We start from the raw sequence: 26,822 nt of genomic DNA, 5'->3' as shown, positions 1-26,822 counted from the left end.
AACCAATGAGAATCGAATCCCTTCCCAGCAGCTTCTGCACAGATCAGTGATGTTTGCTTGGTCTTTCTCTTTTCTGTGGTCTAACCTGATGTGTCCTGAGATCAGAGAGTTGGAATAGAAAAGCCTGACTGAAATGAAATGAGCAAAGAGAAGACAAGGCCTCCTAAATCTGGTGAAGACAGAACACAGATAACCAAAGGTGAGGATGGGAAGAAACAGATTGAGTTCCAAGTCCCATCCACAGTATCCCAGGGCCTGGGAATCCCTGGAAGTGCCAGAGGTGTGTACTCCCTGGGAGATGTGACCCCAAGTGTCGGAGGAAGCCCTACGGAGCAAGGAAGGGAGGGCAGGGACTCTAGGATGGGCACTTCCATACAGGCTGCCCATGTGAATTTCTCAGAGTGACCATGACAGATCCTGAGAGGGACAGTTTGAGGCAAAGGAAAGTAAGTTTTCTGAAGAGGGGTGAATTCCACAGTCTCCTGATAATGAAACAGAAATCCCGTCCTGCTCAGAGGTACTGAGTAGGAGGGATTGTGAATTCCCATCCTGCACAGAGGCTGGCTGGGAAGTTCGACTGTCTAAAGACAATGTGGCCAAAGTCTTCTTTATCTTTCAAAGATGTATCTTCAACTTCCTGCAAATTCAATCCTGGAAAAAAGCCTAGAATATACAAGTGTGGGTTTTTCAGGAGAGCAACAAGGGGAGAAGGTGATAGTGGCATATCAGAGAAGGAGAACAACAGTCTAATAGTCCCTGTGTTACTTAATGAATCACACATGGTGTCCAGCATTATTCCTTATCTGTAGACATGTAAATGCAGTAGATGTTTTAGCAATAACTGAATTAATCCTCACAGAATTCTTTTTGGCCATTTCCAGGTACAGAGACCAGAAGAAGTCATTAGTTACAAGAGCAAGCAATAATTCGCTGGTCTGAATTTTGTTCAATTTCTGTGTTTGCCCTTCATAGATTGATAAAAGTCTCTGAATCTGGCATTGAAGACAGTGTTTTCTCTGTTGTTATGGATTGAATAGTGTCCCCCAAAATGTGTGCCAACCTGGCCAGACCATGATTCCCAGTATTGTGTGGTTGTCCTGCATTTTGTGATCTGATGTGATTACTTATGTGTTGTAAATTCTAACCTCTGTGATGTAAATAAGGCGGGATTAGAGGCAGTTAGGTTAATGAGGGAGGACACAATCTACAGGATTAGGGTGAGTCTTGAGTCAGTCTCTTTTGAGATACAAAGAGAAGAGTGAGCGGAAATGAGAGGGACCTCATACCACCAAGGAAGAAGTGCCTGGAGTGGAGCACGTCTTTTTGACCCAGTGTCCACGCGCTGAGAATTTCCTAGGCCAGGGGAAGATAGATGACAAGGACCTTCCCCCAGAGCCACAAAGAGAGAGAGCTTTCTCCTAGACCTGGTGCCCTGACTTCAAACTTGTTGCTTCTTAAACTGTGAGAGAATAAGTTTCTGTTTGTTAAAGCCATCCACTTTTGGTATCTCTGCTATAGCCACACTAAAAAAAAAACTAGATAACTAAAAAACACATATATAAAATAGTCAAAAGAAAAAAAGTTTCAAATACACACACATACACGTATGATGTTATTAAACTTTAAAAGCTTTTACATTCTTATAACACATTTAACAATAGAGATTTGTATATAGAAGTTATAATAAGAGCCATCCCCACATAAGTATATTATACCTGCTCCCCTGAAGTGTCCAGTGTCCAAAGATACATATGTACCCTTTTACACACTTCTTTTTGCCGGGACACATGTAAGTACATTCATTTGTTTGTTTTTATGGAAATTAGGTCACACTCTATCCATGTTTTTCTCTGAATCACTCTTCACTTGGTCAATATCATGAGTCAGAATCAGGGCAGGGGCTGACTGCAGAACAGATGATCAGTTGCTCATATTCACGTTCAAGTTGAAGCTGAAGAAAATTAAAACAAGTCCATGAGTCAAAGTATGCCCTTGAGTATATCAAACCTGAATTTAGAGACCATCTCAAGAATAGATTTGATGCACTGCACACTAATGATCGAAGACCAGATTAGTTGTGGGATGATAGCAAGGACATCATATATGAAAAAAACAAAAAGTCATTAGAAAGACAGGAAAGAAAGCAAAGACCAAAGAGGATGTCACAAGAGACTCTGAATCTTGCTCTTGAATGTACAGTAGCTAAAGAGAATGGAAGGAAAAATAATGTAAAAGAGCTCAACAGAATACCTGAAAGGGAAGCTGGAGAAGACAAAGTATGATAATATAATGTGAACAGATCTGGAGTTAGAAAACCAAAAGGGAAGAAAACACCTGGCATTTCTCAAGCTGAAAGAACTGAAGGAAATATTCAAGCCTCTAGGCGCAATACTGAAGGATTCTATGGGCAAAATATCGAACAACAGAGGAAACATCAAAAGTAGATGGAAGGAATACAAAGACTCAATACACCAAAAACAATTGGTCGACGTTCAACCATATCAGGAGGTAGCATAGGATCAAGAGCTGATGGTACTGAAGGAAGAACTCCAAGCTGCACTGAAGGCATTGGCAAAAAACATGGCTCCAGGAATTGATGGCGTACCAAATGAGATGTTTCAACACAGGGACGCAGTGCTGGAGGTGCTCACTTGTCTATTCCAATATATTTGGAAGACAGCTACCTGACCAAATGACTGAAAGAGATCTATATGTGTGCCCATTCCAAAGAGAGGTGGTCCAACGCAATGCGGAAATTATCGAGCAATGTCATTAACATTACATGCAAGAAAAATTTTGCTGAATTTAATTTAAAAACAGTTGCAGCAGTACACAGACAGGAAACTACCAAAAATTCAAGCTGGATTCAGAGGAAGACATGGAACATGGGATATCATTTCTGATGTCTGATGGATCTTGGCTGAAAGTAGAGACTATCACTAAGATGTTTACCTATTTTTGTTTACTATACAAGCACACTCAACTGTGTGGCTCATGACAAATTATGGATAGCTTACCAAAGAATGGGAATTCCAGAACACTTAACTGTAGTCATGCGGAATATCTATGTAGACCAAGAGGCAGTCATTTGAGTAGGGCAAGGGGATACCGTGTGGTTTAAAATCAGAAAGTTATGTGTCATGGTGGTATCCTTTCACCATACTTACTCAATCTGTATGCTGAGCAAATAATCTGAGAAGCTGGTCTGTAAGAAGAAGAACATGGCATCAGTTTTGGAGAAAGATTCACTAACAACCTATGATATGCAGCTGATACGACCTTGCTTGCTGAAAGTAAAGAGGACTTGAAGCAGTTACTGATGAAGAGCAACCACTACAGCCTTCAGTATGGATTACACCTCAACATAAAGAAAACAAAAATTCTCACAACTGGACCAGTAAGCAACACCATGATAGAGAAAATACTGAAGTCATCAAGCATTTCATTTAACTTGAATCCATAATCAATGCCCACAGAAGCAGCAGTCAAGAATTCAAACAATGTATTGCATTGGGCAAATCTATTGCAAAAGACCTCCTTAAAGTGTTGTGAAGGAAAGATGTCACTTTGAGGACTAAGGTGTGCCTGAGCAAAGCCATGATATTTTCTATCACCTCACATGCTTGAGCAAGTTAGACAATGAATACGGAAAACCAAAGAACTGATTCATTTAAAATATGGTGTTGGCAAAGAATACTGAATATACCATGGACTGCCAGAAGAATAAACAAATCCATCTGGGAAGAAGTACACCAAGAATGCACCTTAGAAGCAAGGATGGCGAGACTTCGTCTCACGTGCCTTGGACATATTTTCAGGAGGGACCTGTCCCAGGAAAGGCTCATCATGCTTGGAAAAGCTGAGGGTCAGAAAAAAAGAGGAAGGCGCTCAACAACATGAACTGACACAATGGCTGCAAGAATGGGCTCAAACATAGCAATGATTGTGAGGATGGTTCAGGATCAGGCAGTGTTTCATTCTGTTTTACACAGGATCGATGGCCTCTAACAGCCACAACTAACATATGTAAGCATATATGGGTGGGTGGGTGTGTGTGTGTGTGTGTACCCATTGCCGTCGAGTCGGTTCCAACTCATAGTGACCCTACAGGACAGAGCAGAACTGCCCCACAGAGTTCCCAAGGAGCGCCTGGTGGATTCGAAATGCTAACCTTTTGGTTAGCAGCTATAGCTATTAACCATTATGCGACTAGGGTTTCCATATAAAAAAAAAATTTTTTTTATATATATATATATATATATATACACACACATACACACACGTATATATACACACACTCTTTTTTTTTATATATATATGTGTGTATATATATATTCTGTTCACCAGTTTTGCATCTCTAGAGATCCCAGGCTAAGACATTTGGTACCTACACTGGTTCCAGAGGAACCAAATCTTAAGGATGAGTTTTCTGAATTGATTCTCAAGTCTGGCTAATCTTAAAGGCACTGATGACTGTCTCCAGTAGTAAATAGGCTATTGCTAATCCATGGTGGGAGGTGACAATAGAAATACGCAAAATACTACTACAACTGGATCAAATATTTGTGAGAGACAAGGCTCTGCCTGATTACATATTTGATACTTTTCTATAATTTTGTCAGAATAAGAATAATAAGGAAGCTGCTTGGTTGGTCCTGCTTTTGCTAGCCACACTGGTGAATGAAAGAAATGGACTCAAAGCTCAAGCACCACATACAAGATCTGAAAGCTGCCACTTGTGCCCAGAAAGAAAACCATATTTCTTATACTAACAAGGCTAATGCTGCCAAAAATAAACTCAGATTCTTATCATAAGAGTGACTGAATTAAAGCACCAGTTGAATATCCAACCTCAAATGGTTTCTGAAGTTAAAGTAAGGGCACTGATTGGGAAGAAATGGGATCCTGAAACTTGGGATGAGGACATATGGGCAGATAGTCAGGAAGCGGGGGACAATGAACCTCCAATTTCTGTTGAATCGCTCTTCCTAACAGAACCAGATCTCTTACTCCCATCTAAAGAGATTCTCTAACTTTGCCGGCTAAGCCACCCTTCCCAGTAAAACAATTATCCCTTCCACCTCCATCTGATGAGATTACCCCAGCTGTGCCTGAAGTGTCTTGTTTGAGTTGTCTCCTGGGGTGGTGTCTGGGGCATTGCCTGGGGCATCACCTTAGGCAGATGCCTTATAAGACACGGCTGAACATCCCACTGCCTCTGCCCATTTTTGCTTCTAGACCTATACCTAGACTTCAGTCCCAACAAGCCCCAAAAGGTGAGCTATGAAGTGTGACCCAGGATAAGCTATGCTAAACTCCAAAAGAACTGCTTGATTTTTCTAATATATACATACAGAAACCTGGTGAATATGTGTGGGAATGGCTATTTTGGGTGTGGGATAACGGTGCAAGCAACATAAAGGTGGATTAGTCTGAGTTTATTGATATAGGCCCAGGAAGCATAGATTCTTCATTCAGTGTTTCAGCTTGAGAGGTTAGAAAAGGATCTCATAGTTTATTTGGCTGGTTTACTGAAGCATGGATTAAGTGGTGGCCTAAAATAAATCAAGTGGAAATGGCAGATCTGCCATTGTATACTGTAGGAGAAGGTATCCAAAGGCTGAGGGAAATTGGAATGTTAGAATGGATTTATTAGGCTGGACCCACAGACCCACACACGGAGTGCCCAGAGGGCTCTCTTTTTACCATAGCAGTGAGGTACAAATTTGGGAAGCAAGCCCCAGCATTATTGAAGACTTCTGTGGTTGCTATTTTATGTAAGTAAGAGTCCACAGTGAGAACTGCCCTAACTGAATTAAGACACCTGACTACAATGCAGTTGACTGGACCCCATGGTGGTAGCATCCAAGTGGTGGCACTCAATCAACAAAGACAAGGTGGGTGTGGTTACCATAACAGACAGTAGAGTCAAAGCAGTAATCAGAACAGTCTGCTCGCATGGATTTATGGCATTGGCTACTTAGTCATAGTGTCCCTGGGAGCGAAAGAGCTGGGAAATGTACATCTCCTGGTACCTAGCGTCTTAGATATCTAGTGCTCCTGTAACAGAAATACCACAAATGGATGACTTTAACAAAGAAAATTATTCCCTCACAGTCTAGGAGGCTATAAGTCCAAATTCAGGGTGCCAACTCCAGGGGAAGGCTTTTTCTCTCTGTCACTCCTACGAGAAGGTCTTTGTCACCAATCTTCCCCTGGACAAGAAGGTTCTCAGCACAGGGATCCTAGGTCCAAAGGATGCACTGCTCCTGACACTTCTTTCTTGGTGCTACTGAGGTCCCCCTGTCTCTCTGCTCTTTTCTCTTTTATATCTTAAAAGAGATTGACTTAAAACACAACTTAATCTTGTAGACTGAGCCCTGCCTCCTTAACATAACTGCTTCAAATCCTCGATCATTAACATCATAGAGGTATGATTTACAATACATTGGAAAATCACATCAGCTGACAAAATGGTGGATAATCGCACAATACTGAGAAGCATGGCCTAGTCAAGCTGATATATACATTTTGGGAAGACAGAATTTAATCCGTAACACCTAGTATGCAGCTATCGACCTGTTAATGCCTTTTTCTCCATACCTGTTTCAAAGTATCACCCGAAACAGTGTGCCTTCTCTCTGACCTAAGTATATAAGGACCAAATAATGTACAGGAATCTCTGTTACATTTTCTCCATCTTACCATTATTTGGCCTCATACGCAGACCCAGTCACTTAATTGTGCAGCAGAATGAAGAGATTAAAGCCCCAACATTCTTGCCAGTGGACCAGGAAGGTAGCTGCTCAGACATCAGAGAGCCTCAGAGAGACAGAGACCAGGCGGCTCAAGAGGGGGATACCATAAAGTTGTTTTTCATACCCCTCCCCACTCCCACAGTTGCATATGCTTTGCTCTGACCCTAAGAAGTAGATCAATCCTTTGAGAACTGCATTATGGGTTAGAACACCAACAAGGTCCCAGACTGAGTGACACTCCCATAGATTACATCCAAATATCACTGCAAAGTCTTCAAAATCTGAACTGACATCTGAGCCACAGCACACAGAAGTTGGGAAAGAACCTGCAGCCTGAACATAACTGGGTCAAGTGATTCCTAAAACAAACAACATCGACATTTTCTGTAAGATTGAAGTAAGACACAGTCTTGGAATCACAGACAAAAACTTTAAAAAGCTACTTTAACCATGCTCAAAGAAGTAACAGGCACAACTTAGAAAAATAGAAAAATACATAGAAACCATTCACAAATGAAAATTTTAGACAGGAAAAACAGAAAAATAGGATAAAAAATTCACTTGATCAGCTCTACAGCGGAATGCTGTTGACAGACAAAAGGATCAATGAGATGAAAACAGTTCAATTGAAAATATCCAATCTGAAAACAGAGAACAAATATTGAAAAAAAATGAACAGAGCCTCAAAAAAATTCAAAAATATCTAACATTTATTTATTGGAATTCCATACGGTGTAGAAAAAATATGTGGTGTAGAAAAAAGTATCTGAAGAAATACTGGCTCAACACTTTCCCAATTTGTTGAAAGACACAAACTTACAGATTCAAGAAGCTATGCAAACTCCAACAAGTTAAACTCACATAATTTTATGCCCAAATGCCTCATTGTCAATTGTGGAATAACAAGGACCAAGAAAATATCTTCAAAGAAGCTAGAGAGAAAACAACTCATCTCACACAGGAGAAACAATTGGAATGACTCTGTATTCATCATCAGAAGCCATGGAGGCGAAAAGGCTGTGAAAACAACATTTTTTCAACACTGAAAGAAAAGAAACATTAACCCGGTGTTCTATAGGCTGTTATTTCCTTCATGAGTAAAGGAAAAATATTGACATTCTCAGGTGAAAGACGCTTAAGAGAATTCATCGCCACCAGACTTGCTCTAAATGAAACACTAAAGGAAGTTCTTCAGGTGGCAGGCTTGGAATTTCAGGAATTATGGAAAGCAACAAAGTGGAAAGTATCTTCGGAAGTTCGCCCTCCACCAAAGATTAGACAGGTCTATAAAACAAACAACAACACACGTGAAGAAAGTGTTTCTTAGTTCAATCATGTGTATGAGACCAAAAGTACAAAACCAGCCCAAAAGCACTGAAAAGAGGGCAGGACAGAACAGGAATCATGGCGGATGGAAACGGGGAACTGGAGCATAGGAGAGGACAATATTGACACATCATGAATATTGCAACCAATGTCACAAAACAATTGTGTATAAATGGTTGAACAAGAAAGTAATTTGCTCTGTAAAGTTTCAAATGAAGCACAATAAAAAATTAAAAAAAGTGGTAGGTATCTCGGTAAACATATTATGCCAACCCTGTTGTCACTGCACAACATGGCGCAGGACTCCCCTCTTTGCAAAGACTTTCTAGCCTATTGGAAAAACTTTGGAATATACTCTTGGTGGCACATTAGTATTAGAGAATGGGGTTAATTTTGAAAATATGAGATGTCTGTACTCATGCCTGGTGGATAAACTGGATAATAATATTTTCAGAGCGAAATGAGATGTTCTAACAGAAAAATAGGCCTGAATTCCCACGTGGGCCATGAGCCTACTACTCTGAAGGCCTTTCCCAGAGAGGCATTTCAGGCACTTCTAGAGCAGCAGGAGCGCTGGGGAATGCAGGTGTCAACCTCCCCCAGGGCCTTCTCTGAGGGGTAAGTACCTGCTTTAGTACTGAGCTTAGTGGTTCATAAATTGTCATTCTGCATAAGGTCTTCAGGTTCAAGTCTGTAATCCAGCTGGGATTCTGTGTGTGCTGCATCTCTGCATCAAAAGAACATGCTTCTAGAAGCAGAATGCCAGGAGAGAGGCGGTTGGGCAGTTGGCGTTGGGGGGTGCTGCGCAGACAGGGGTGCCCGAGGGAGGCACAATATAGTCATTCTGCAGGAGGTCTAGTCCTTCTGCACAAGAATTAGAATGCTTCTCAATGCACAACAGTTTACATGCAGGACATAAACAAAGTTACTGAAGGACAAAGTTGAATAGTAAACCAAGCCACTCCCTGTCAATCCTTACCTGAGAGGGTCTTCATCAGGACTTCCGGGGATGGAGAAGGAAACAGCAAACGCTGATTTATTTTACCTCTTCCTTCCTCAAGAAACAGGAACTGGTGTTAAGATGTCAGGTGTCAAGCCCCAAACTCCTCTTCTGGTCTGTATTTAAGCTGTATAATAAAACTGGGAATCAGGCAATCAGCCATGAGCAGACAGACCCAGAGTATTCCCAGTGCCCCACATCTTTGAGCTCCAGTGAGATCCTGTTCTTAGTCCCTAGATTAGCAGAGGAGCTGAAAGACTGAAATTCCGTGTTTTCAGGCAACTTGGGCTTCAAGCAGGCACTTATTGCTAAAGTCGTATTTCTCTGTGTTAATTTATGATCCTTAACTCAAATCCGGAGTTTGGAGCTCATTTTGATAACTCCTCGTTAGTCTGCCTAGACAAGAGTCTGCTCACAGTCAGTGATGACAATGGAGGAAACAAAGTCCCTAGCCCAGAGGAGGGACTGTTCCCCAAATTTAGGGAAATGCCCCTGGGGAGCATCAGCGAGGTGCACTGTGGCCTCTGTGGCTTTGCCTTCTGCTCCTGGAATTGCACCCTGGGGGCGTCCATATGCAGACGCAGAGTCCGTGGGTGACCACAACTCCTGCCCTTCTGGGTCATCGTCCGGACGCACGTTGCGATATGCTTCCTGCCCTCCTTCCCAGCATAAGTGCTGCGATCACACGTGGCAGAACCAGTTCCCAGGTCCAGACCCTAGGTCTTGTCCTCCTTGGCCTCAGGCTTCCCCTAGTCCTGGGGGAACCCGCAAGCCTGGCGGGTGCGAGGTTAGCACCCGGCTGGGCGGGCTTGGGCCTGTCTCAAAAGGCTCATGGTGCACGCAGGTTCCGCCTCCTTGGAGTCTGCGGGCTTGCGGTGGGCAGCCCGGCATCTCCTGCCTCCCTCGGGCGCCCTCTCTGGGCAGCAGCTCCCCTCCCCCCGCCCCGCCAACCACCGAACAGTCGCACTGCCTGCTTTCTGCTTCTAGAAGCGTGTTCTTTTGATGCACACATGCAGCACACACAGAATCCCAGCTGGATTACAGACTTGAACCTGAAACGCACAACTTTAAAACTACTAGACTGGGGTGGGGGGCGGTATTGGCAGTGAAAAAAGGAAAAAAAAAAAAAAAAGAAAGAGAACAATTACAAAAAAAGTATTAGAAGACTGTAACCTCACGTTATGGACTCAAGAAGGCTGCGGATACACAACCGCGTAGATAGCATACTGTTGTATCTTTCTTTGCAAATAAGTCTTAGATGAGGGAATTTGGTACCGGGAATAGTTGCAGAGCCTGACTTTGGGGAAATCTGGGATTGATTAATTGGCTTGCATGAGGCTACAAGCCCTGATAATCAATATTTAAAGATGAGATTCGAGCAATCTAGAACATGCATCAGAATTTTTTACAAGTAAATTAGCACCAGAAGAGGCCTTTAACCACTAAATAAAATGGGTCAGTAGTTCAAGATCTCCCTACAAAGAAAATGGCAGACCTAGATCGTTTCCAGTCAGGTTCCAGCAAACATGCAAGAAACAGTCATTTTAATCTTGTACGCAGTCAACAGAGATTAGAAAACCATGAGACACTCCCCTAACTTGATCCTTATGGCTAGTTTAAAAATGATAACAAATTAGAGAAGGAAGGTAGAAGAAGAGTTAGAGGACAAGCACACTCAGTAACTGAGATGCAAAACCCTACATAAGATGCCAGCAAAGGAAATCCAGCAAAGGGTAAACCACGTAACATGCCATGATCAAGGCGGTTTATTGTAGGCATACAAATTTGAGTGAACATTAAAGATTTAGTAATTTCATTCACCACATGCATAGGTGAAAGAAGAGAAGACATATGCTCACCTCAAGAGATGGGGGCAAAGCAGGTTGATAAAATCCAATCACACGGACAGATAAGGACTAGGTGCAAACATGGAACAGAAAAGGAGTTCCCGAACGTGGAAAACTACAACTAGCATGATAGTTCATGGTGACGTGTGGGACATTCTCTTTAAAATTAATAAAAAATAAAATAAGGATGCTTCTATCATTATTTTTATTAAACATTTAACACTGGAAGTGTAAGCTAGTACAAAAAAAGTATAACTGCTATTCATAGATTATAGGACTGTCTCCATTGAAAACTGTAGAAAATATTGGAATTAATAGTAATCATAAATAAAAAATAAATTGAAATTTCAATGCGTCAGCATCAAGCGGACTCTGTCATAGCTCTTAGGTGAAAGCAAAGGACACTGATAGGGAAAGAGGAGGTTCGGGTGGGCTAGACCAAGGAGGGAAGAAAATTATTCTGCACTGGGCTGAACTTATAAGAACGGGTATGTGTGTTAGTTACCTAGTCCCTCCATAACAAAAAATAACACAACTGGATGGCTTTTAAAGGACAGAAATTTATTTTCTCACAGTTTAGCAGGTAGTAGTTCGAATTCAGGGCATGGCTGTAGTGGGAGGTCCTTCCTTGTCTACCTCAGCTTCTAGTAGATGCCAGCAATCATTTGTGTTCCTGGCCTTCTAGAAGCATCTGTCTTCTTTGTCTGTCTTCCTTTTCACCTGTTTGTGTCTGTGTGTATTCTGCTCCTTTTATAACTAAGAAGAGTTAGGCTTAGGACCCACCCTACATTGGTATGACCTCATTCACATAATAAAAGCAGGCCCCTTATTTCCAAACAAGGTCAGAATTACAGGTACAGGGGTTAGGATTTCCACATACATTTTGGAGGGACACAATTCAATCCCTAACAGTTGATTTACCAGATATTCTGGATTGAGAGTACTCACATGAACAGCTGAGAGTAGTTCCAATTCTTTGCTACATTCAGTGGCTGAAACTTGTCTCAATGGTCACCCATAGGAATGTTGGAGCAATTTATTGTGCAGGACCTGGCCTACCATTCCTAATCATGTCCATTGTGTGGAAAAACACACACTCCCATCACCGAAGTCCTGAGAAATTCATCGATAAGAACGGAATGGTGGTTGGAACCAAGAATTGTTTCATAGCCTAGATAACATGGTGCAGCTGTTAGATATCCACATGGAGATGTCCGGTAATAAAACTTCACCCCACACGGAGATGTCAAGAATAATACCAACAGCTAATGCTCATTGAGTACCTACACTGGTGCCAGGCACTCCTGTGCTTTTCCTTTCATGTTTGCTTTTCATGATGGCCATATGAGGAATGTATCATTATAATGCATAAAGAGGTCAATACAGAGAGTTAGGCTGACATTTGAATATATGAGTCTGGACCCAGGAGGAGTTTGAATGGATGGAGGTATAAACCTCAGGTCCATAGCTACAAATAGACAGCAGTAAACTCACTGAGGCATCCAAGAGGGAGGGTGTCAATAGAGAGAGGAGCAGGCACCAAGCCCAAGGGTACTCTGGTATCTAGAAGCCTGCCAGGTGAACAGCAGCCAACAAGCCTCTCTGAAGTCCAGTGTGGTTCCTGGAGGGTTGTCTGTCCTTTCTCTCAGCTGCATTTCCCCAGTGCTCCTCCCACCTGCACTGGGTTGTCCCCTTCATGACGACAGGGACAGTGTGTACCTTTCACCACTGTATCTGCATAACATAGACTACTTCTGGCCCATGGAATATACTGACTGAATGAAAAATAAACAAAGGATAAGTACGTAAAATCCTTCGTAGTTGATACCTTGAAATACATTAAGGGGCTTCATGAGTAAGAGGGAGAAAAATTGATCAGGGCTGCTTCTGAGACCATCCCTTAGGCGTAATGAGTGTTAAACAACACTTAAACAAAGAGATTTAATGGCAGAGATGTATGTTAAAAAGAGGTAAGTATAGGTTGAAGATTACTAGAAACATGTACATTATTGCAACTATAGTCAAATCGCTAAAAACCATATACTACATGCACACAGAATATTACAAAGTAATTTAATGCCCTCATTAAAAAAAAACAAAAAAAAATTACCATGAAAAGACTAATGTTGAATGAAAATATCAGGATGTAATATCTGTGTTAATATACATAAATGTGTGTGCTAATACACACATAAAACCAGTTGCCACTGAGTCAGTTCTGATTCATGATGACACCAGTGTGCCAGAGTAGAACTGTACCCCATAGGGGTTCCAATGGCTGAGTTTTCGGAAGTAGGCTGCCAGACCTCTCTTTCACAGCAATTCTGGGTGGACCTGAACTCCAACTTTCTGTCAGCAGCTCAAGATATTAACCATTTGCATCAACCAGAGACTCTAATACACATACATGCCAATATAAGCAAGAAAATAGACATATCGGAACGTTAATAATTTATTCTATGCATTACGTATGTTTTTTTTTTTTTTTTTTTTTTGCATACTTTCCCATTGCTTCCAAGTTTTTGAGGAATAGAATGTACTTCTGGAAAAATTCATGAGAGATTTTTAAGTAATGAAATAATTAACAGAAACAGAATGAGTAAATCTGTGGCAAGGCAGCCCATGAACCCAAGATTACAGTAACACTGGTATGAAAAGCAGAATTGTGGAGTCCTGAAGCTCAGTGGTTCCATGCATCCATCAGGAAAGAGGGAAGAGCAAATAAACAAGGAGAAAATACAGTGAGCCAGAGGAGTGGGAGCCCTCTGTTGTGGGCACAGTTTTCTCATGAAACTTTAGATGGACACAGTGGGTGGGATTATCCACTTCCATCATACAAACATTTTTATTACCCTTGATTTTAACAGAACTATGTTATAAAAACAAATAATAAAATAAAGTATAATAAAAGAATAAATCTCATCAGTGGACTACTATCATTTTCCCCAGCCACTGAGGAGGGCAGGAGACACACAAGGGAAAGAAGATGGACCAGTGTGAAAACTCATGCTAAGTGGGGAGGAGAGTGTTTCTGAGACAGGCCTTAGCTGCTACCACCTAGGGAAGTAGGCAGCCATGCACAACCAACTGGAAGAAATGGTACATTATTTCTGAGACCTACTCCAGCTCATAACAAATTATGGATAACATGGGGAAGAATGAGATTTCCAGGACACTTAACTGTTTTTATGAGAAACCTGTACATAGAACAAGAGGCAGTCATCTAAACAGAACAAGGAATACAGCATGGTTTAAAGTCAAGAAAGGTGTGCATCACCGTTGTATCCTTTCACCATATGTATTCAACCTGTATGCTGAGCAAATAATCTGAGAAGCTGGTCTGAAGAAGAATAAGGCATCAGGATTGGAGCAAGACTCATTAATAACCTGAGATATGCAGATGATACAATCTTGCTTGCTGAAAGTGAAGAGGCCTTAAAGCATTTACTGCTGAAGATCAAAGACTACAGACTAACAGCCTAACAACTGGACCAATAAGCAACATCATGATAAACGGAGAAAATGTTCACGTCATTAAGGGCTTCATTTTTACTTGGATCCACAATAAACACCCACGGAAGCAGCAGTCAAGAAATCAAACGACACATTGCATTGGGCAAATCTGCTGCCAGAGGCCTCTTAAAGTGTTCAAAAGTACAGATGTCACCTTGAAAACTAATGTGCGCCTGACTCAAGCCATGGTGCTTTCAGTCGCCTCATACGCATACGAAAGGTGGGCAATGAATAAGGAAGACCACAGAAAAATTGAAGGCATTGAATTACGGTGTTTGCAAAGAATATTGAATATACCATGGACTGCCAAAAGAATGAACAAATCTGTCTTGAAAGAAGTACAGCCAGAATATTCCTTAGAAGCAAGAATGGCGAGGCTTCATCTCACATATTTTGGACATGTTGTCAGGAGAGATCAGTCCCTGGAGAAGCAGGTCATACTTGGTAACAAGTGGCCACAACAATTGGCTCAAACATAACGACGACTGTGAAGGTGACGATAGGTAGTTTAACATACATTTTGACCCATATGAATTAAAATTTAAACAATTATTTCATGCCTTTTTGTAGGGGTTTTAGAATATACAATTAAAATAAATGTAAACAATTAATAGAAAAAATCTCTGAAAATAAAATTTAATTTTTTTAAATCACTGCTCCATACCCCAGATCTAAATGGCTTGATATAAAGCACTGGTCTTTGTGATTCACAAAAAGGAGGTGCCAATTCCTGGAGGGGGGATGGGAGGATAGAGAGAGTTGGAAGCTGGCAAAATTGTCACGAAAGGAGAGACTGGAAGAGCTGACTCATTAGGGGGAGAGCAAGTGGGAGTACGGAGTAAGGTGTATACAAACTTATATGTGACAGACTGACTTCATTTGTAAACGTTCACTTGAAGCTCAATAAAAGTTAATATAAAAAAAAAGCCCAGCCCTGACCAATGTTTGCTTAAAAACTTTGAAAGTTTGTTCCTCTCTAAAATAAAGCAGGGTCTAACTTTAAAAATAAATAAATAAATGTAAACAATTATTAGAAAAAATCTCTGAAAATAAAATTTAATTTTTTTAAATCACTGCTCCATACCCCAAATCTAAATGGCTTGATATACAGCACTGGTCTTTGTGATTCACAAAAAGCAGGTACCAATTCCTGAACAAGAACTGAAGTGACAGGAGAAACCCCCCATGCTGTTAGAGCCCTGAGTATGGGCCCTAATCCAATGATCTGTCTTCATTAATTCCTTTTTATTTCATCTCTGTGAAAGAGGGGAGGGAGAAGGTGAGAGAGGGTTACATGTGCCTATTCTGTTCTTTAGCATCCAGTTCACTGCCAGGAACAAGTATTCGTAAGAGTCTAAAAAACGTTAAAGTACAAATAAGGAGGAAAACCTCCTAGTATATATATGTATTAGGTGGCACAAAGAGTTAAGTGCTCAGCTACTAACTGAAAGGTTGGCAGTTTAAATACACTCAGAGTTGCCTTGGAAGAAAGGCCTGGCAATCTACCTCCAAATAGTCACAGCTATTGAAAACCGTATGGAGGGCAGTCCTACTCTGAAAACTCACGGGGTCGTCATGAGTGAAAATCTACTCAATGGCAACTGGATTGGTAATCTATATATGGCATAAATGTTGGGAAAATTAGTTTCTGAACATATACACGGCATACAGAATACACTGCACATTAGTATTATGTGCCAAAACCCACTGTCATCAAGTCGATTCTAACTCACAGTGACCCCAAAGGACAGAGTAAAACTGCCCCATAGGGTTTTCACTGAAGCAGACTGCCACATCTGTCTCCTACAGAGAGGCTGGTGGGTTCGAACCACTGACCTTTCAGTTAGCAGCCAAGTTCTTTAACCACAGAGCCACTAGGGCTCACTGCTGTCATGTACAGTGATTACATAAGCAAATTCTGAAACAAACTGCCTGGGTTTAAATCCTAACTCAATTTATCAGCTGGGTGATCTGGGCACGTTACTTTACCTCTCACTGCCTCAGTTTCCCATTTCTAAAATGGGTCTTATTCAAAAGGTTGTTACGCAGGTTAAAGAAAACACACAAGGCACTTAGAAAAAGGCCTTACACACAGAATGAACACAATAATTGTTAGCTTTCATAATTATTAAGGGAATACAAACAAACGGCTAGGTTGAAGGAACTTCCATTGAGAAAGAGTTGAGTTCCAAAATTCATGTGTAAAGTCATTTACATCAACTGTTAAAGTTGTATGTTTAGATTCAAGTGATTACTGAGGTGTGTTATGATCTTGAACAGAGTTCTGGGGACTATACAGGCAGACTCTGCATGCCCTTCTCCTGCACATCCATTCCATCTCCCTTGGAGCCCAGACATCATGTTATCAATTAAACCCCTCCCACACTGGTGGTGTACTGTTTAAGAGCTATGGCTGCTAACCAAAAGGTCATCAGTTCAAATCCACCAGGCGCTCCTTGGAAAGTCTATGGCACAGTTCTGCTCTGCCCTATAGGGCCGCTATGAGTTGGAATAGACTCAGTGGCAATGGGTTTTTAACGGGTGTGAGGTAACTGTTCAGTGCTTAAAGACGTACCAAAAGCAACCACTAACACAAAAGTATAGTAAAAGGTTCTTATTTCAGAGTAGCAAAACCTTAGTTTCTAACACAGTGGTGAATTAGGGTGGACTGTGGATCAAGAGGAGCCCTGGTGGCATAGTGGTTAAGAGCTCAGCTGCTAACCAAAAGGTCAGCAGTTCGAATCCACCAACTAGTCCTTGGAAACTCTATGGAATAGTTCTATTCTATGCTATAGGGTCTCTATGAGTTCGAATCAACTAGGGTCTCTATGAGTTGGAATCAACTTGATGGTGACAAGTTTGGTTTGGTGGGTGTCATGGATTGAATTATGACCCTAAAAAATGTGTGTCTCAACTTGGTTAGGCCATGATTCCCACTATTGTGTAGTTGTCCTCCATTTTGTGATTGTAATTTTACTTTAAGAGGATTAGGGTGGGATTGATTGTAACACCACCCTCACTCAGGTCACCTTTCCCTGGGGTGTGGCCTGCACCACCTTTTATCTCTCCAGAGATAAAACGAAAGGGAAGCAAGCAGAGAGTTGGGGGCCTCAGACTATCAAGAAAGCAGCACCAGGAGCAGAGCATGTCCTCTGGACCCAAGGTCCCTGCACCTGAGAAGCTCCTTGACCATGGGAAGGCTAAGGACAAGGACCTTCTTCCAGAGCCGAAAGAGAGAGAAAGCTTTCCCCTAGAGCTGATGCCTTGAATGTGGACTATTAGCCTACTTTAATGTGAGGTATTACATTTCTCTTGGTTAAAGCCATCCACTCATGGTATTTCTGTTATGGCAGCACTAGATGATGAAGACAGTGGGTCAAGGTGGAAGGGGTGGATGAAGGACAAAAAAAGAAAAATGGACAACAGGAGAAATATAAGAATTCAGAGAACTGTGAAAATTTAATTCCTGAATATACTTTCTTTCTCCTCCCTATAACTGGAAGGACTTTTCTCATATACAGCGTATATAAGTAAATCCTGGCAATATTTAAAACACTTAGATTTTTGTAAAACTCATTCTCTGAAAATTCATGGTGGCCCCATTAATTTATGGCTTAAAAACAACTCAGAACTAAAAAGAAGCATGAATAAATAAATAAAGGCACTGCTGTCATTTGCGGGTGATGTTCTTTTCCTGCTATCCACAACCCACACACTCGGGTTAATTTTCCAGGGTCAGTGTTCATAGACCATCCTCTTTCTCTTACCACCACCCCACCACCCTTAATTATTTAGAAAAGGCAGGGCCAGTCAGTGTTCCAAACATTAAGTTTTCTCTCCAAAATGCCAACTGGCACTTGGGGAGCAGGCTACATTCTCAGCTATCAGCACTTCCACTAGCCCCTGCAGATAAGGAATGTGTCTCCACTGAACTGTTCATTGTAATTAAAAAAAAAAAAAAAAAAAAAAGTAAAAAACTGTTTCTTAAAAAAAAAAAAAAACAAAACAGGCATTTCCCTATTACCCACCCACCCCACTCTCCCACACCCAGTGCACTCCCACCACACACACACTCAAATATTTCATACCAAGGGTGTGTCCCAAGCACGGGGTCTGGCTCCACTCTTCTTTTACATCCCTTGGAGGCCTCTGGAGAAACCATACCTTTGGTTGGCAATTCCCTGAACCCTGCCTATTCAAGCTGGCACTTATTCAAAAAGGCAGGTGAGTCTTCAAGTCAGGTTTTTATAAGGAGTTTAAGAGGAGCCAGGTGATATGCCTACTCACCCTCAAATTTCTCAAAGGTAATAATTTCTTGAGATGTTTACAATGTCTCAACTATGGGTTAATTAAATCCCTTAGGATGGTGGGCATAGGAAAATCCTCCATCTCAATGCCCCCCATTTCGAAAAAAAAAGAGAGGAATCTCCAAAATTACAAATTTCAATTTCTACATACTTGATTGAACTAAGGAGTAAGTTCCTCACATGTGTTATTCTTGGTCTGAGTCCTGGTGGTGCAGTGGGTAAGAGCTAAGCTGCTAACCAAAAGGTCTGCTGTTTGAATTCACCAGCTGCTCCTTAGAAACCCTATGGGGTAGTTCTACTCAGTCCTATAGGGTTGATAAGAGTTAGAATTCACTGGATGACAATTGGTTTGTTTGCTTTTCAATCTTTGGCTGAAAGGTGGACTTTGTTATCAATTTATTAAATCAACTGGTAATTTGCTGGATATTTCTCATACAGGAACTTATGATGTCTTCAAATCCAGCTAATCAGGTTTAGGGAGAGAGAAACTTCTCTACCTTAGCTTCCCTGCCACTCCCACACCTTTTTCATTGATTTCCATGCCCTGTTTAAGTAACATCACTCATCACTTCTCACTGTCTAGGTTATCTGAGCCAATTCATGGCAGTCAATTCCACCTGAGCCCTAGGATACCCTCATTTACATACTCTGCCCTGTTCCTTCACCAATGGCTGACCTCACATCTCCACTGGAATGTCTACTAGGCATCTCAAACTTAATGTGGTTCAAATAAAATTCTTCGTCCAAGTGTCTTATCTACCTCCCAGTCTTCCTTATCTCAGCAAATGTTCTCACTATCCTCTGGGTTGTTCAGGACAAAAACCTAGAAATCATCCTTCATTTCTCTCCTTTATTCAAATCTTGCATCCAATCCATTGACATATTCTGGACTCTTGGCACTACCTTAACATAAATCCTGACTCTATCCACTTCTCACTACCTCCACCTTACATCCACCATCATCTCTTGGTTAAAACTGGACTCCATGCACCGATCTTCCCTCTTACAATCTACATAACAGCATCATTTCAGTGGCTTCTCATAGCAATTAGGAAAAATTCCCAAATCCTTCCCATGGTCTTTCATGATGCGGGGCTTGCTCACCATACTAACCTCATTTCCTAACAGTCTTCCCTCGGTTCACTCCACACTAGCCATGACTTATTTCCTGAGCTTCCTCAAATGTGCCAAAACACTTGGTTATTTAAGGGCCTCAGAAACAACTCTTTCCTTTATTGGCAATATCCCTCCCTTCAGAACTTCATAAACCTATTCTCTCCTTTGATATAGGTCAGTTATCTCCTCAAATATCCTGCTCCCATAAGCCTTTACTATTAATCTAAAACAGCTCACCCCACTCATTCCCTCACACGCAACTCTGTCTTATTTTCAAAATATTTAGCTCTCCTTGACATTTTTTGTTAATTATTACCTGTATTTTTTCTGGTTGAGAATATATGCAGCAAAACATACACCAACTCAACAGTTTCTACCTGTACAATTTAATAACACTGGCTACATTCTTGAAGTTGTGCAACCATTCTTACCCTCCTTTTCTGAGTTGTTCCTCTGTCATTAACATAAACCCACTGCTCCTTAAGGTTCCTATCTAATCTTTTCAGTAGCTGTTGTCAATCTGATGCCATGTAGACAGTTCTTAAAAGAGCATATGCTCAAGGTAGACCATTTTTATTGGTTAAGTAAGCTAATGTTCTGGAGCCCTCATGGCACAGTGGTTAAGTGATACGGTAGCCAAGCAAAAGAAGAGCAGTTTGAATCCACCACCTGCACCTTTGAAACTCTATGGGGCAGTGCTATTCTGTCTTACAGAGTCTCTGAGTTGGAATCAACAGCAACAGTTTGGTTTTTTCTTTTTCATACTTCGGTTTTAAGACGATTCAAGGGAATGCTTTTGGTGTAATGTTTAAAGATTATCTCACGGCAATAGTTTCAGGAGTTCATTCACCCTCAGTGGCTCCAAAAAGTCTAGGGTTCATTTGAAATTCTGTTCTGCATTTTCCCCCTTTTGATCAGGGCTTTTCTATGGACTCTTTGATCAAAATGTTCAGCGACAGCAGCTGGGAACCTTCTGGTTCTTCTGGTCTCATGGCATGCTAGATGTTCTTTTAAAAAACATGAGTGGATGCTGAAGGTTATCAAATACTTATTTTATTACACCTATTAATATAATCACATTTATTTTTCCTGTACATATGGCAAATTATACTGATTCATTTTTGAATGTTAAACTAACCTTGAATTCTTGGGATAGACCCAACTTGGTCATAATATATTCTTCTTTAGAGTATTGCTGGATTTGTTTTGCCTATTTCTTTTTATATTTTGCATCTATGTTCATCAGTGACATTGGCCTGTAATTTTCCCATCTTCTGCTGCTCTTGTCAGGTTTTGGTATCAATATTCATTCTACAAGCTTTATAAAATGAGTTTGGGTATATATTTCCTTTTATATTGAAGAATTTGTGAAATATTTCTTGAATATTTGGCAGAATTTGCAGGAAAAGCCATCTGATATGAAGTTTTCTTTTTGAGAATAGTTTGAGCTCTAATTCAATTGTATTAACAGTTGTGAAATTACTTTTGCTTCCTGTTTCTTCCTGAATCGTTGTTATTAACTTACATGGTATGATACGTTTGCCTACTTTACCTAAATTTGCAAATTTATTGGCTAATACGGTTCATAACATTCTCACATTATCTTTATGTTCTGCAAGATCTGTAGTCATTTTCTTTCTAATTCCTGATATTCGTTTTTTATATCTTCATTCTTTTTCACTTGATCAATCTTGCCTAAAGTTTGTCAATTTTACTAGCATTTTCTAAGAATCAACTTTAGTCTTTGTTGATCATCTGTTGCATGTATTCAATCATTAATAGAAACAAAAATTCCTATGAATGTTTGTTTCTGGTTTTTTCCCAACATTTTGAATGGATGTTTAACTCACTTATTTTTCAAGATTTGTTCTTTCCAATTATATTTTTAAGGCTATAAGTTTCCTATATTATATTGTCTGTACTGCACAAATTTTTGTATGCACTATCTCCATAATTGTTTACTTCAAAATGTATTCTAATTTTCATTATGATGTCTTTTTTGACTCATAGTATTTTAAAATATCCAAGCACATGGAGATTTTGTATTTTCATTTTCTAAGATGGTTTTTTTTTTTTTTTTAATTATGGTGTACTTACATAAAAAAAAAATGGAGATTTTGTATTTTCATTTTCTAAGATGGTTTTTTTTTTTAATTATGGTGTACTTACATAGTATCCTCTATATTATTACAGACTCTTGAAATTTGTTGAGACTTGCTTTATAACACAGTATACAGTTAATTTTTATACACACTATGTTATGTATGTGCATGAGATGAATGTATATTCTTTCATGGTTAGATAATACACACAAATACACATATAGCAATTTGGTATTTTTTTACATGTTAAATCTTCTGTATCCTTGATAATTTATGGACTTCTATGTTTCTGAGGGGTGTGTTAAAAATCTATTATGATGCATGATGTCAAAAGGAGCCCCAGTAGTGCAGTGGTTAAGCACTCAGCTGTTAAACGGTTTGATTTGATCCACCAACTACTCCACAGGAGAAAGATATGACCGTTCCCTTCCATAAAGATTACAGCCTTAGAAACCTTTGGAGAAGTTCTACTCCATCCTATAGTCACTATGAGTCAGAATTGACTCAACAGCACACAAGAAAAAATGTATGATGTGATGGAAACTCAGAAGTACGAAGCTAAAAAGAATTGGTCCTACCTCCAGGGTCAAAGGATGAAGGACAGAGAAAACAGCAGAGACATCCAAAAGCTTGGAAAAAGGGCTGAAAGGACAATGGTTGGTGGTTTAAGGGCTTTGAAGGGCTACCATATATACTGAGGAATCTGAAGTGCAATGTTCTTGCCTAAGGATGAAGACATGCTCATAAAGATCCTGACAAAGCTTTAGGCTTGCATCTCTGGCTGATCTTTGGGCTCCATGGGGGCAGGAAGTGAAGGCTAGGGCAGAGTTTTAGGCACTCTTGCTTAGCATTGAAAGAACGTGCCAGTTCAGAGCCAATCTGCAAAGACTGGGATAATGTTACTTTTTCTTTTTGGCTACAAGCATTTAAAGAAAGCACTGTCAGGTCATGAACTGACTGCTGAGATAACAGAACAGAACTTCAGTGTCCACACATGAGAAGACATACAATCTTTGCAGAAATAGTTTGGAAACATCACTAAGCAAATGGATGACTGGCCCTCAACAATTAAAAAAAAAAAAAAAAGCAAACCCTAATGACAGGAGGGAATCTTATTTCCAGAGTCACATTATAATATCTAAGATATCCAGTTTGCAACACACTATTCTAAGTCATAAAAAGAAAAAAGAAAAGGATGGTTCATTTGTTAAGAAGAAAGAAAGAAGAGAAATGAACAGAAAGCATCCCTAAGGAAACACAGATATTGGGATTACTAGACAAAGATTTTAAACCAACTGTCTTAAATTTCCTCAAAGAGCTAAACAAACCATAGACACACACACAAAAAAAGGAAACCAAGAGAAGAATGTATGAACAAGTAGAAAACATTAATAAAGAAATATTATACAAAAGAACCAAATAGAAATTATAGAGCTGAAAAGTTGAATAGCTGAAATAAAAATTTCATTAGAGGAGCTCAACAGGAGATTTGAGCAAGAAAGCAGGAAAATGTAAGCTTGAAAAAGCACAACTGAAATTGTTCTAACTGAGGAGCATAAAGGAAAAAGAATGAAGAAAATGAATAGAGCCTAAGGGACCTGCGGGACAACATCAAGCATACCAATATACTCATTAAGGGAGTCCCAGAAAGGAAAGAAAGATGAAAGGACAGAAAGAATATTTAAAAACGTAATGACTGGAAGTTTCCCAAATGTCATCTAGATATCCAAGAAGCTCAATAAACTCAAAGGACAGTAAATACATAGATATCCACAGACAGACATAATCAAAATGTCAAAAGACGAAGACAGAAACTTGAAAGCAGCAACAGATAAGTGACCCCTAATGTACAAGAGAGTCTCAACAAGTTTAACTGTTGATTTTTCATCAGAAACCATTGAGACAAGAAAATAGTCGGATGATGTATTTAAGGTACTGGAAAAAAAATACAGAAACAAAACTATGAACCAAGATGTCAATATCTAGCAAAACTATCTTTCAAAAATGAAGGTGAAATTAAGACATGCCCAGATACACAAAACCTGAGGGAGTATGTTAGCAGCAGAACTGCCTTATGAGAAATGCTACAGGGAATCATCCTGGCTGGCACGGAAGGACACTAGACAGTAACTTGAAGCCATAAAAAGAAACGAAGACTCCGTAAAGGTAACTACTTAGATAAAACAAAGTCAGTAATATTTTTATATCACGACTCTTTTTTTCATATATGATTTAAAGCACAAATGCATAAAAATACTTACACATCTCTCTTAATGGACACACAATGTATAAAGATGCAATTTTTGTAACAGCAACGTAAGTAGGGGAGGTAACTGAGCTGAATAAAAGCAGAATGTTGTATACTGTTGAAGCTAAATTTGTATTAATTAAAAGAAGATTGTTATAAACATAAGATATTAATTGTAATCCTCATGGTCACCACTAAGAAGTTAAAAAATATAAGGAAAGGAAATAAGGAGAGGATCAAAATTGTACACTTGAAAAAAATCAGTCAAACACAAAAGTGGACGGTAGTGAAGAAAATGAGAAACAAAATACATATATGACCTACTACAAAGTAGAAGACATAAGTCCTTCCTTATCATTAATTGCTTTAAATTTAAATAGATTAAATTCACAATTGGGATCATTAAAGTTGTGTGTCAACTTTGTTGGACCATGATTCTCAGTGCTTTGGCAGTTATGATGTAGTTTAGCAGTCGAATAACGATGCAATCATTTCCATGATGAGATGTGATATAATGTGATTACCTCCATGATGGAATCTGCTGTGAGTAGCCAATCAGATCTAAGGGAGTTTCCTCGGAGGTGTGGACTGCATCCAATATAGGTGGACTTTCTGGCAAGGCTCTTGAGCTTTTGCTCACTCTGAATCCTGCAGCTGGCTCCTCTTCATCTGATCTCAAGTTTTTGGGACTTGAACTCTCAGCTTACCTTCCAATTTGGGGATTCACCAGCCTCCGCAGTCTGTGAGCCGCAGCCTGCCAGCTTACCTGCCGATCTTGAGATCTGTCAGCCTTTGCAGCCTGTGAGCCACAGACCTGTTGTATGACCTGCAGATCTTGAGTTCTGCAGTCCCTGCATCTATGTGAGTCAGGAGAAGCCACAAGCCTGACCCATGGACTTGAGACTTACCAGCCTCTACAGCCTCGTGAGCCATTTTCTTGATATAAAGCTATTTATATATAAATATATATATATACACCTCACTGGTTTTGTTTCTCTAGAGAACCCAGCCTAAGATACCAATTAAAAGACAAACATTGGCAGAATGCATAAAAAAATCATTCGATTGCTGTTAAGCTGATGTGACTCATGGTGACCCCTCCCCTCATGTGTGTCAGAGTAGTACTGACACACAAGTGTGTCAGTTCAATGGCTAATTTTTCAAAAGTAGATCACCAAGCCTTTCTTCCAAAGTGCCTCTGGGTGGACTCAAACCTCCAACATTTTGGTTAGCAGCTGAATGCATTAACCGTTTGTACCTCCCAAGGACTACAACATGTATCTATGTTTATTTCTGTATTACTTCTCTTTATACTATATACACACATACACACACATACATACACACACACATAGACATCCATGAGTGGTTCATACAGATGCTTTGGACTTCAACTAGCAGGGCTCTATTAATTATTGATAGAAAAGTACTGATACCAGTTATAAATGCGTATTTGTCCATTTCCCCTTTCAGATTTATTAGTTTTTGTATTTTGGAGCGCTGTTGTTAGACACGTACACATTTAGGAGTGTTGTATCTTTTTGGAGAATTGAACCTTTATTATGTTATGTCCCTACTTATTCCCAATAATACTCCTTTTTCTGAAGTATAATTTGTCTGATATTAATACAGCCACTGCAGTAGAACTGGATAATTTTCAACCATTTCAATAGGTAGCATAAGATCAAGAACTGATGGTATAAAAGGAAGGAATCGAAGCTGCATTGAAGGCATTGGTGAAAAAACTACCCTCTCTCCACCATCTTCACTAACTCTGACACCAACTGTCCCTCACACAGCACTCCCTACTTCTCTGCCGGGTTCAATAACTCATTGCAATGGCCACACAGAACTCATAGTCCATATTCACGATTATGGGGTTTATTAGGGAAGTAACAGTTATAGCTCAGGCTCAAAGACACTCAGAACACAGTTTTTCTATCAGGACAGCCTCTTCCCTCCTGTGCTCATAGGCGTGCCTCTGCCTGGCCTTGGGCCGGCCTCTCTCCAAAGGCACTCAGCTTTCCTTCTCCCTGGGCCATCATCTCCTATAGCCAGGTCCCTGTTGCTCGGTCTCTCCTGCCATGGCATCTTACCATCTTCAGGGTTACAGCTTCCTCTCTCTATCTCAGTCTCCTGCTTCTAGGAGCTTCTCAGTGCAGGGATCTCAGGTCCATAATATACGCTCGGCTCTTGGCTGTTCTTCCTTGATGGGAGTTGAATCCTCCTCTTTGCTCTGGAACTGGTTCTCTTTGAAGGCAAAATAAACAATCCTCTTGGTGAGCCACAATTACCCTATCACACAGTCCTGCCCAAGCACCAGGGTGGATGTTATAAGACCATGGCTAGAAAGGCCACACAAAGTAAACAATCACATCACAGTACCTTGGACTCATTTTTCAAGTGAAGTATCAAAAATCCCATACGAACAGATTGGTAAAGAATATAATCAACAGCAAGAACATTTTCATACTTACGTTTTCTGTATTTGGAAGAAATCTATAGCACTATTCTTATTTTGCCAATTCAAAGGGATCACAGAGATTAGTGGTAGATGTTGCAGTACCAGAAAACTCTCTGGTAAAACAGTCTGTGAGCAGTCTTA

At 40.2% G+C, this 26,822-nt stretch overlaps 1 long non-coding RNA gene across 1 annotated transcript; it reads right to left on the bottom strand.

Moving 5' to 3' along the window:
* Positions 1-470: 470 nt before the first annotated feature.
* LOC135229235 (uncharacterized) lies at positions 471-26,618 on the bottom strand. The gene is made up of 3 exons (XR_010320019.1): positions 26,314-26,618; positions 8,711-9,211; positions 471-1,951 (listed from the first exon to the last, which is right to left on the bottom strand). It is a non-coding gene; the product is annotated as an uncharacterized LOC135229235 (long non-coding RNA).
* Positions 26,619-26,822: the final 204 nt, after the last annotated feature.

This window comes from Loxodonta africana, unplaced genomic scaffold (genome assembly GCF_030014295.1).
Source record: "Loxodonta africana isolate mLoxAfr1 unplaced genomic scaffold, mLoxAfr1.hap2 scaffold_171, whole genome shotgun sequence".
Lineage (NCBI taxonomy): Eukaryota > Metazoa > Chordata > Mammalia > Proboscidea > Elephantidae > Loxodonta > Loxodonta africana.
This window is presented reverse-complemented; position numbering and strand designations above follow the sequence as displayed.